Here is a 12,901-nt window from a genome sequence, read left to right as displayed (position 1 = left end):
TTCTGATTTCAGCAGAGGTCTGATCAGAAACTCAGTCCAGAGTCAGTTGGGTTCAGGTCTGTTAGGATTAGAAACAACTATTTATGTCTCCCACGGACAATTGTGAGTTCACCTCAGTATGCAAGGAAGTGACTATTTTAGTTATACTAAGGTAAGTACAGTGTGTTATAAAGTTTTCATTTAAAAATATTTTTTCTCTTAGTGAATGTGCCTTCTTCTAACTGAATGGCTTTACTGCTGGTTTGAGTATCATTCTGGCTGCAGAGGAAGACAATTATTTGTTTTCTCTGGCACTCAGACTTCTGTTCTGTTTTATAAATTTCCTAATCCATTATCCCTGGAGACGCCAGAGACCCTCAAGTTTTCCACTGTTACCATCTCCCTGCCTTCTTCAGGGATGACCCTGCATCAGTCACTCTTCTATCCTGAGATATTTCTCAGTTCTTTCTTCCTATATAATTACCAAACTCCCCTAGGGAGCCAACAAAAGGCTACATAGTTCTGAGGTGTTTAGTATTCAGGACTTTGCAGGCTTTATCTAATAAGCAGTTTGTATCTGCTTCTCTGAGTAGCCTGACAAATAGGATTGGACAGAATTCCTCAATGCCGTTGTAAGGAAGCCTGGAAATGGCTGTCAGATGATGAAAGAAAAACTTCTCATAGCTGCAAGTTAAGACTGAAAGGGTTAAAAATAAATCGCCTACTGTGAAAAAGCTTAAGGAAGTTAGTTCTTGCCTGGGGTTTATTTGGGATTTTACTGACCTGAGACCAGTACAAGAAAATCTTGATTTCAGTCCCCAATTAATTTTGTAGATTTCCAAAGATATTCCCTCCCACATACCCCCACACAGAGCATGAAAGGGCTGGTTTTCAGCCCCTCTCTATGTACACTTCAGGAAAAAAAAAACCCAGCTAGATCTAAATCATTGTGGCTTCCAAGCTACCTTCAGCTTGTTTTAGAGAAAAAGAAAAGAAATCGGTGCTTGTTTGTTCACAAAGAATAGAGAAGAGTTGTTGCAGCAGCTGCACTTACATTGTAGTCCCCATGTCCCTGCGCAGTTCCCCTCTTTCTGCAGTCCTATAATCCACACAGAGCCGTGCTTGTCTTGGTCCTTTTGCTCTCTGTACCGTACTGTACTCAGATTGGAACTGCTGCTGTTTTCACTTTCAGACCAGCCTCCCAAAGCCTCTGACGTCAGGCAGCGTCAATGAGATATTTATGGCATGAATGGTAAAGTCTCTCTAAGCAGAGAGTTTGAATTGCAGCGCTTTGAGAATTGTAGTTTTCACACTCTAGGACTGGAAAACCTTTCCTGGGGGAGACTGCTAGGAGGGGAGGTATAGAGGGAACATTACTGGAGGACCAAGGCAGACATTGAGGAGGACTGTTTCAAATGCTACTGAAAGAAAATTCTTTCTCCTTTCTGTCTTTTGTGAACGCATCCAGGCCTGAAAGGCAAAAATCTTCCATATGGATGCTATTTGTGATAGAGGTGTTTTCAGATGATGCCTCAACTGCAACATGCAATGCAGAAATATTGTTCTAGATCATTGTATTTGGCAAAAGAAGACATTTTTAAAGTGTCACTCTCTGTGCCACCAGCATATCCCCCCAACTGTTTCAAGACTTTGACTGGATTTACATAGAAAATGGATGAATCTGGTCTTCCTAAGCTCCTTGATCCTTTGCATTTCCTACAGCCTTTCCTGATTTCACCATCAATCACTCTTCTCTTTGTTTTGGGACCACCCTCCCCACTAATGCAGGTCCAGTTGCTGTGTCTTGTGGAAAAAAAGAATGGTGCAGAGCTGATGGTGGCAGAAAGAGACACTAGAGTGAGTTACGGACTAATCTGCTTCATGCCCCAAGTATAGCGGATGAAGGGTAAAGTTGCTATGCTAGGAAGGGTAACAGCTAAACCTGCACGCTGTACCATTCATGCCACCATTATCAATAATATCTTCTCATAGTTACCTAGGGCCTGAGCTATAAAGATATTTAGATGCCCATGCTTCTATTTTTTTTTAGCACAAGAGTGATGGTTTAGCTGGGATGATCCAGAAATGATGCGAGAGGCAAGGATTTCTTATTGGACCAGCTAGGTAGCGAGGTTATGTTACAAAAGCTTTTGAAGGACATTCTTCCTAAGGTCTCTGATCACAGAAACAAGGCAGCAGGAGAGGGGAGAGGGGGAGGGAAATTCTCAGGGGTAGCAAACATTCAAGTAGCAGAAATTACAAAGCTTATTACTGGGAGGCAACAGCCTATCAGACAGGAGGAGGATCACCTTTCCTGTGTGGAAAAAGTTCAGGAATTGGGTAAAATATAATGTATCATAAACCCGATATTAATGCTTAGTCCTTGATTCTTAGTGTCCAACCAGCTTATGCATTTTTGTTCTTAAAAAGTTCACCTGTTAAAGGTGTTAGGTAGATTTCCCTTGAGCCTGGGGATAGTGAGGTCAGAAAGCGAGTGATTGTTCTGTGACAAATGGGCTCCTAATGGTGTGTGCGCCTCCTTCCTTTACATATTTTTGTGTCAGGGTTCATTCTGATGCATAGTTGCTGTTTAGTCTCACCCACGTAGTTGCCATGAGAGCATTGGATCAGATATATCATATTTTGGGAAAGGCATGTAAGGAACCATGGATTCTAATGTTTTTTTTTATGGGGGGTTAAGCATTTCTTGTTAAGGCAAGTGTCCCACTTGATGTCTGTTGGGCAGCAGAGAGTTTGCTTCTGATAATGAGTTGGGCAAAGTTGAGGAGCTGTTTGAAAGCTAGGTGCAGAGGGGCTGGGGATGTTTCTCTCAGGGTCTGATCTTTGTTGAGTATAGGCTCCCTATGCAGTTTTTCTCTATGCTGTGCCTGGTTCCTGTGATTAGAGACAGGAGGAAGAATGTTTTGCTTTCAAACAGTTGTCTAACTTTATCCCAACTGCGTGATTGGTCCAATAAAGATCTCACCCTAAGAATTTTTGCCTCTCACATAACAATCTATTGAAATTAATGGGAATTTAGACTTCTAAATAGGAGTTAAGAGCCTAAATATCTTTTTCAATCTGCCCCCTAATGTTTTGCATCTGGGAACGTTGTTCAAAAACTTCACAAATAACAGATGCCTCTGAAATTGCAGCTGTTCTTTTCCCATGCACAACTATTTTTGGTGTATGAAGAGCACTTGCTTTTACAAATCCAGCAGTTGGGTTTCTTAGTGCCAGTTTTGGATAAAGAAGTACTATTTGCAAATGCGAAGTTTTGCCTATCCAAGTAAGTGAAAGTGCAAATTTATAAACTGATCCTGTGTGTACATACATGTCATAATCACATTTGTCTCTGCCCTGCCACCACCCCTGCATCTGAAGCCTGAGCCAAAACCCATTAAAATCAATTGGAATAATTTGATTAACTTCAAAGAGCCTTAGATGAAGCTCTTTTTGATCATTCCATAATATGCATTAGTCCAGCACACTGAAATGTCACCAGTGCAGCCAAAGGCCTTGAGATAAAATCCAGAAGACAGGAGTAGTGTGCTCAGAAAGGAATTTCCCACTACCTTACTTCAATGAGTCTGGGAATCCAGGAGTATTGGAAATGTTCTCAGGCAGATGGGTGTTTTTTTAATCCCAAATTGACATCTTCCAGAGCAGTGGTGCCCAACCTATTTGCTGTGCCCAGTCCATCCATGGGCCAAATCTGGCCAGTGGTGCTGACCCACACCTGGGGTGGGTGCAGCAGGTACCATCCAGCCACACAGGGGGTTGCAGAGGGAAGGCCGGCCCAATGCAATCCCACAGGAGAAAGGAGCTTGACCCAACCCCAGAAGGGAAGGGAGAGTGGCCCAGCCCCAACCTGGTCCTGCAGGGAAGGGGGAAATGGGGTGTGGCCATGTCCCCACTTGTCCCAATGGGGGAAAGAGGGCATGGGCTGGCACCAACCCAGGTCCAAGGGGTGGGAAGGTTGCATGGCCAGGTCCCAACCTTGCCTGTGATGTGGGGGAAGGTTGTGTGGCCCAGCTCTGATCCTGAAGCATGTGGAGGGGGGTATGGATCAGTCTTGCAGGTGAAGGGGCTGCACATGGGGTATGGGAATTTGGCAGCGAGGGAGGGTGGCTATATAATGGCCATCACTCCCTCACAGCCAAATTTCTAGACCTGAGGGGATCACCATGGGTGAAATGAGATGGCTCCACAGGACACATTTGGACCGTGGGTTAGAGTTTGAGCACCCTTGCTCTATAGCTAAGGACCTAATGACATTTCTATATAAAAAGATCCAAGTTCGGACTATAAAATGCAGCTGCTTAAGGCCTCCTTCAAAGCCTTTCTTCCATGACTACCAAAATCCCACCCTATCTTTTAAATGCTGGTTGGGGTATGAGTCCCTAGCCTTCAGCATTACTTTGCCCTTCATCCATGTATTGAAGTTAAGTGTGAAGCTAACTTGTTTCCTGCTAGTAATGATACAGGACCTCCACAGCGTGTGATACAGCTTCTCCACAGGGAACTTTGGATTTTATTACAGATTTCAGATATTCTGTGTACAATCTCTCAAGCAACTTCATGTGTGGAGTGCTGTCAGTGGCTTTCACTGAACCAACTTACCATACTTAATCATTGTGCTATAAACCCAATAAAGGCTCCTGTTGTATGCTGAAAATGAGAACTTCACAGTGAGTCATGTTTTCTCTCAGTTTAATTTCTAAAACGATATTACATTCTAATCCCTTGGGGGTGAGGAGGGGGTGGAAACCTTGAAAATCACGAGGAAGTGATACACTAATAAATACAACCAACCTTTGTATGTGATCTAATTGCAAATATAATTTCTCTATTTTAAAGTAATTTTTCCATGTAAAAAACATCCCAGACACTTGGAATCCTTTGTTTATTCAGAGATTGAACACTGCATGGACAGGGCAGTTTAAATTGTTGCTATAAATGCATCTCTGTTCTGTTCTTAAGTGATCACCTCTATGAATTAAGTTTGTTCTCCATGATTCAGCCTCTGGCTTCTCTGTTAAGATTGTCAATTACCACAGGAATAGCCAGTCACAAAGAACTGGACTAAGACCAATTCATTTCATTTAGGGTCACAAATTTAGAAGGTGCAGATTATCAGATCCTACTCCCCCAGACTGGATTTAAATCAGTGGCCAAGAAATAAAAGATTCCCAAACCCAACCCTGCAATCAGAAATTGCTGGTCTCCTTTTGAGCTCGGAGGCCTATATTGCATGGCAAATTGCAAGAATATTCGCTGCCTATGGCTCACTAGGAAATTCTCTACTAAGTGGGTTTATTTAAGGCCATGTTAATGTTTCCATTATAAATTCTTATTTACAGGAGTAAAACACAGAGTAAGTTTAGATTTAGAATATGGTTATGAGCCTTTTCCTGAAGCACTTAAGATGCAGGTTAACAGGCAAATACTGCTCTTTATCCCAAGCCCAATCAAGCGGAGTTAGCATGTAGGTGTACCATGAAGGTCTCCCATCTCGAGCTGTTGGGCCATTTTATTCTTTATTGCCACTATTGCAAATAGAGCAATGCTGCGCAGCAACCCCTGAATTTGCAGCCTCTTGTGGGTGGATGGCTAGAATGCCTGATTGACGTGGGCAGTTACAGAGCTAAAGCCCTACCTTTGAGATGTGCCCCACCAAGTCCAGCTCCATGAGGCCCAACCAAAGCCCCATTAGAGCACAGCTCCACAGTATGCAGAGGTTGGAACCCCCATTTGGAGATTTCCCACAGTCCTGGATCTAACACACATCCTCTCTGCTTGTGATGGGGAAGCAGGAACAGGATTTGTCAAGTTTTAAAACAGGTTTAAGATGGAAACAAAATGCAGCCTTCTCAGAAATGGGTTATGTTCAGGTACTTTCAGGGTAAAATGTACCCTTGGGCACGGGTTAGCAAAAAGCCAAGGCAGCAGTAAAACTCTCAAACGTGGAACTTCAGTGAAGACTTCAGAAGTGCACAGACCTCAAGCTGGCCTCTGCATAAGAGTTAAATTCTGCATAGGTACCTAACTCATGAAATGAGGGGTCGTGTGCTGTACATTTTAAAAACCATTTCAGCATGTGTACATATGAATACCTATAAAATCCTCATTTGTCAGCCTTTCCACGCTGCATAACAGAAAAAAATAAACCAAGGAAATTAAACCACATTCAAATCCCATTGTTGATGCCACAGAACACTGATCTCCCTAGTCCGGTATGTGCCTCCAGCAGTGGCTGAATACCTGATGACTCAGAGCCCAGAGAATGGAAAACACAATGTACCTAGTCAGTGGCTGGATGAAACAGTACATAGGCAAAGCAGGGGTGGGGTGGGGTCTTTCTTGACTGCCACAGTTTATCAGTTTACACCCTGAAGCATAAGGATTGAGATGCCGGATTTCTAGATTTAGCTGGCATAGCTACAAATGTTATTTCTGCATATAATTCTGTTTGGAAACTTACCAGGTTTTAATAACATCTGCAGAAGACAGGAAATGCAGAATTAAAGCATGTGCCAAAGAGAATAGGGCACCCAAGAGCCTGCCCAAAACTATCTAACTGTTGTCTGAAGAACAAGGTGTTAGCCAGTTTTAAATCTACCAGGTTTGGCAATTTTTTGCTTCCTTTGCAGGCTGCAGAGACAGAAGACTTATCTTAAACTAGCACCCTACCTACAGCCCCACTCCTGACTTTCCAGATATCATTCTCCTCTGCTCAACCTGGGCACATCTACACATGCCATTAGCATTCATGAGGTCTGCTTGCCAAACTGGGGATGCTCTGACCCAGCTCAGTGTGCTGCAGGGGGGCTGGCTGGGACACCAGAGTGCTTCAGAGTTTTTTACTCTACAGATAAGTACTATCCTGCTGCAGAATATATTAATTTATTTTGGGTGCACATGTAGACACGTGACATTTACTGGGCAGCTAATTAGTCGGCTGTGCAGAAAACATATGGTGTAGACATGTTCACCTTGTATCATCATTTATACCTATGCAAAAAGCTACTAGGTCAGAAGGTTTGGTTTATGCTAATTTTGCTCAAGTATAAGAGTTAAGGAATAGGAAAGATAGTGAGGAAACAGGCCCATTAACTGGTGATATAGTTTGAGCTTGGCATCAGACCCATAAAGCCAGAATCTCTTTACCATACTTCAAAAGCTGAACTCAGTAGGAGCAAGGGACTGGTAGGTAAATGCACAGCTGTCCCTGATTCTGAGGGCTATTTACAACAGCTCCACCTCTACCTCCATTTAAAACAGCCTGAGGTTAGCTAGAGCTCAATCCAACACCTGTTTCTCAGTCCCCTGAACTGTCAGTAAATTATGTAGTATCTGGTTATGTCAGCTTGGTCCTGGCTAAAAAGTTGTGGCCAGGCTCTGGTTCATCTGCATCAGTTAAGCAACACAGAGTTGAGTAAACCTGGGAATCTGAGCTAATGTATTTCATTACAAACTAAAATTATTTTACACATATAATACTGGAGCTAGAGAGTATTTTTGTGCTATATCCTATTCCATCCCTTCGTTCCCAGAATTAATTGAGCTTCATTTTATTTTTCACGGACAACTAGATGATGAATTCAGGTTAACCAGAGTCCTGGGAGAGCTTTGTGGGACAGCAGCATCTTGGCTACCATCATACACAGGCTGGATTAAGTAATGGTAAAAAGCCAGAGAAATAGCTTGAGAAAAATCCCACCAAAAAACCCTGCAGGACTAGGTGTTATCTGTGGCACACATTACAGAATGCCTAAGGAGGAGGGAATGGGTGAAGGGTTTTGATCCTTTGGACTATGTCAGATTTAAGTGTCTTCAAATACACTAGGTTTTTTTCATTTTCTTTCCTAGACTTTCCCTTTTCTTGTGAATGGTTTTATTTTTAAAAGACTCCAGGAAGCCAACATCGTTCATTAGACTAGCTATTATCCTGAGTCACTTCCTACAGTATTCTAAAAACACTTTTAAAGAAAATCATTTCTGAGGGCATGGGCACAAGTATTTCAGTAATCCATGGAGTTACACCAGCATTCCTGAAAGCAGCACCTACCACTGCCTACATTTCTTAAAATTACATTAAAATAACAAAGTTACAAGATTAAACACTGAAAAATTACAAATCACCAAACTTAAAGCCACTCTCTTCTGTGTAAAAAGCCAGTTGGAAGGCTAAGTATGGGACCTCTCTTTCCTAGTTTCTACTTTAAGACTTTAATCATGAGACCTCCCTTTATTTTCTTGCAACTCTCTGCCACATTCAGTGTCCTTCCTCTGCACTATGAGAAAGGTATCCTAGAGAAGAAATAGGATGTGATCATGTAATGCAAGGTTTAGTTAAAAAGCAAGACAGCACCCTTAAGGTTGCGTGGGCAACTGTAAATGTGGCATTTCCATACTTTTGGGCACTTGGCTTGACAGCTTTTAATGTTCTCTTACAATACCTTCTGTATGTCACTTAAGAGTTTATAAGCAACAAAACAAAAAATCCATGGATTTCTTTCCCAAAATTATATTACATATTCAAAATGACCCCACTATGGGTTATAGCAGGGTTTGAAATTGGGACCTTTGGCCTTACTTCACCTTTTGAGATAAAGAGCACCTGCTAGCAATAGCAAGTCATTACATTCTTTGTGGAGCCATTGGTAGAAGAGATTGTAACAAACCCTTTAACAATGGGGTACACAACAGCCTCTCGGGACCATTAGGACTCAGACTTCCTAGAATCCATTTTAGGCTCCAGAGGAGAGTGTGGTTTAGAGACTTACAACACAGCGACATAAACTGGTACATCCATCCAGCAGGTAAAGGGGTAAAGACTGAATCTTCCTTATTAGAGACCTGGGTTTTATAATCAGATCTGCCAAAAATGTGCTTATGCAATCTCTTTGTTACTCCATCTGCAACGTGGGGAAATAAGAAAAGCCTACCTCAGAGGATAGGAGCATGAGGCCTTGATTGTTAATAATTCTGTTCACTTTACAACTGTTATAGGCACCAGCTGCTAATATCAGATGACCTCTGAGCCATTTGCACCTAAAAGATATCACATAGAGACAATATTCCTGTGATAAATGTATCTACCATGCATCTTGACCTCCTTACCTGCCACCTACTCAATGTGCTGCAAGGAATAATAATTTTCAGAATCAATTTAAAGCCATTAAACTCAAGGATTTTTTTTTTCAATCCTCAGACTCTCAGAATAATTGAACTTATTAGTTAAATGAAGAGTTCATAATCTGGCAGTAGGGAAAACATTTGGAGAATTTAATTCTGAATGCTGGACTCAATGGAAAGTAAGAGATGGAGAAGCAGCATGCCCCTGGAGAGAAAGAGACAAGAATGACAGATCTAAATTTGACATTAAGGATCATGTACTAGAGCACTATCAATCACATTTGAGGATGCCTGGTATCTCACAGGATCAGATCCCTGGTGAGTAAGGCCAGCCCTGATTTATTTCACAGCAGAACAAAATCAAACGCTGCAGAGCAGATTGTGGCAGAACTCCCAGGGGACCTTGTGATAATCATGAAGCTACTCTACCATTTTGAACTGGGATGGCACAGCTCAGGTCTGAGCTTTCTGTTGGACAAGAAAGGACAGAAATGTCATCATAGCCTCCTAAATGGAGGGTGAAAGCTGCTGAAAAATGTCTCACAGGCAACCACAAATATGTGCTATAGGCAATGCTGGAGACAGTGAGAGTGTAAAAGTTCCTGGGTCAAATTCAACATTGGTATACGTGGGTGCCATGTGCATACATGGGTGCACCGTGTTTGAACTCGCCTCAGTTATCTAATTTTCTTTAACCAATAGCTGGTGCAATGTGTTTTTGCTTAAAGGAACGAAAACAGATGGTCTTCAAACTTCATTCCAGCTGGAGATGAACAAGAGGCATATCTCTAGTGTGAACATGTGTGTGTTTGTGTAGTGTGATGGCAACAAAGCCAAACTACTGCTCAAAATTTGACCATGCCCTTTTCAGTTGATAAATATTCCCACAACTGATGATTATGATGACTATGACGATTTTATAAACCTGTCTGCAGGCCTCTTGAGTCTTAGAGATCTAAAGTACCTACTGGGAAATACTCAAATGAAAGAAAGTTGGGAGAATTAGCATTCTCAAAGATCTAGCCCTACTGCATTTGTAGGTGTGTTTTTGAAACAGTCTCTTTTGTTCTAATGTTGCAATTTCTACAAGCATCACAACCTATAAGAATTAATGAAGGGTATACCAGGTCAAATAAAATCTGAACAACACTTCACCAAATATTTCCACTAGAACCATGCATTCCTCTTTGAAGGGACAAATAAGTTTTTGTTATCTTTTCCTTCATTTCCTTGCACTATTTGAAGCTGAGATGAGAAGCTGAGGAGATGAAAGATAAAAACATGTTCTTAGAGGATTTCTAGCCTGGCTGAATGAAGAAACATCACATATGTGATAAATCCATTCCTGTAATTTTTCCTTTTTAATGTTGTAAATTTAGGAGGTTCAATAAATTTAATTAAAATTCAGATGAACCTTCTTTTGTGGCTAAAACACCCGATCGGGAGTCAGAGATCGAGATTTTAGTCCTCATTTTGCCACGGGGTACCTGTGTGCTGTTGGGAAGGCCAATTAACCTATCCATGCCTCAGTTTCTTCATCTGTAAAACTGGAATCACAGTGCAGATGTACTTGAGTAGGGCTGTTAGAAGGATAAATTAATTTAGGTTTGTAAATGAGATCCTCAGACTGAAGTTGCTACAGAACAGCAAATCTCTCCTATAATTAAAACCTTGGGTGCTTTGCTTCTCTGAACCAAGTCTAATAAAATCCACAAACATTTTCACAGATGTGAATGTAATATTATAGTAACAGTCTTCTCACTTTGTCCTTACTTCCATTTTACCCTATTTGACAACAGTAATTCAGATAATTTGTTTGAAATGGGCCCAAGTCAACAACAACCAAGTAATCATTTCTGATGCTTGTGTCTGCCTTCATTAATGTCTTAGTATTAAAAAGCTCTTCCCAGTCATCCAAGGAAATAGTTAGAAATGAATATGTATAAATGCTTTTCTCTGTGCACATCTTATCATTTTGAACCAAGGCAAGATATTTACTATCAGCTTATAGGAAAGCAAGACATGTAATCATGCAAGTCTCTCCACATTTTTCTGGGGTTCTTATTTTACTGATCTGAGAAGTGTGCATACAAAAAGGCTCACTGGGAGCCAGAATAGTCAGAGACAGGGGGATAATGAGATGTTGCTTTCCAGGAATTATATTTGTTTAAACAATTTCCAAGGATATGCAGGGAAGAGCGTCAGTAACAGCCTCACAGAGGTCGTTACATAAAGAAGACATGGGAGGTTCTAACACAGAAATGGGTTATAAAGTAGTAAGTTCTGATGATTTAAACATATTATAGAAACAGTGTCCAGATGAATATGAGGCGTCTCTAGCCATATGTGCTGGTGTGTAAAGGGTTATATCCCATTCATGACCTCTAAGTGACACTCTCATGAGCACCAATAGAACATCTATCTGTAAGACAAGTTGACAAAGAAAGAATGCCACTCACAGCTCTTGTTTTTAGTAACAGTAGGATTTTCCTTGATGTTTCTGACCTCCCTGTAAATATCTCCTCTTTCATTCTATTTGGCGGCTGTCCTCCATATCAAAGTTTGTTGTACAATCAGCCCCTTGAAAGTGCTCTACAACTGTACTGTGACACCTGTGCATGGCTGTGGAGTGACCAATTAAGAGACAAGTTAACCATCATCAAATGAGGGATCAGATGAAGGCGATGCACTTTGGAGCGCTTTAGGGAACTTGTGTTCCCTAGGATTAAATTGTGGCACAACTGGCCCTGGGCTGAAGCAGCTCAGCCCTGGCACCCAGGGCTATCTTTAGGAAGGGAGGAAGGAGAGGGGAGGGAGGCCAGGGCCTGGAGCTTCTCCCTGGGATCCCATTCTTGCTGCTTCCCTGTGATGAGGGCAGAGGCAGCCAGCTGCAGCAAAGGGGAAGGAGGGCCTTGAAGTAGGACGCTCTGACCCTCGCACCATCATGCCATAGGGTCCCACAAAGCCCATGTCCAGGTCAAGGACCCGCTAGAGCCACCAAGCCCAGCTGTGATTCCCTGTGCGTCAAAGCCCTGCTGGGGTGAATGTGCTATACAAGATGTGAGGCTTAGAGAGCCCCCAGCCCTGCTCTGGCTGGACCATGTGCCCCTACATGTCCAGATCCCTGAACCCACACAGTCTATGGCAAGGGCTCCCCAGTAGAACAGGCTGAACAGCAGCAGGTGCAGGCGACTCAGGGCTCAGCTCTTCCTGCAGGAGCCTGGGAAGTGGCTGGTTCTTCTTTCCTAGCCTCAGGTTCACTCCACCATCTGCAAGGGTGGCCGCATCCCTGACAGCTGCACCTGCCCCATGCGTCCTCCAAACTCCAGCACTATGGGGCTGCTTGGGCCCCAGTGATGGAAGTACAGGGCATGGGGCCTAGACAGCCAGATAGGGGCAGAAAGGAGATAGGCAGACAGGGACATGGTGCAGGGTGCTGTGGGTTGACAGGTGTGAGGCCCCTGAGCCAGCACCAGGTCTGGGCTGGGAGTTTTGGTGCACTGGGCTCACGGCATGGGGGCTTTGGTTTCAGGGAGCTAACCTGGAGGCAGTCATGGGCTCCCACACCCTGGGCCCTACTGTTAGCTCCCACCATGGGCTGGGAGAGGCTGGATTCTCCCTACCCTCCCCTACCCCCCCCGCTCCATTCCTGCAGACAGTCTCAAGGAGGGTGATGACAGCACCGGAACTGGGAGTGGGGGTGCGGCTGGGGGAGAGGGGCAGTTCCTTGGGTTTCTGCAGCCAACTCAATCCTCCCCACCCCAACTCAACAGGTAAACAT

General features: G+C 43.0%; 1 protein-coding gene across 5 annotated transcripts in view; it reads right to left on the bottom strand.

The window, feature by feature from the left end:
• The window catches only part of DAAM2 (dishevelled associated activator of morphogenesis 2), a 276,747-nt gene extending 275,582 nt beyond the window's left edge, over window positions 1-1,165 (bottom strand). For 3 of the 5 annotated variants that reach the window (XM_090046767.1, XM_090046815.1, XM_090046773.1), the window contains exon 1: window positions 1,034-1,165. The gene's annotated coding sequence lies outside the window, so the exon portion shown is untranslated. The remainder of the gene's footprint in view (window positions 1-1,033) is intronic. The other 2 variants (XM_090046805.1, XM_090046799.1) reach the window with 2 other exon arrangements.
• Window positions 1,166-12,901: the final 11,736 nt, after the last annotated feature.

Source organism: Crocodylus siamensis, chromosome 1 (genome assembly GCF_052110815.1).
Source record: "Crocodylus siamensis isolate JL-2025a chromosome 1, ASM5211081v1, whole genome shotgun sequence".
NCBI lineage: Eukaryota > Metazoa > Chordata > Crocodylia > Crocodylidae > Crocodylus > Crocodylus siamensis.
This window is presented reverse-complemented; position numbering and strand designations above follow the sequence as displayed.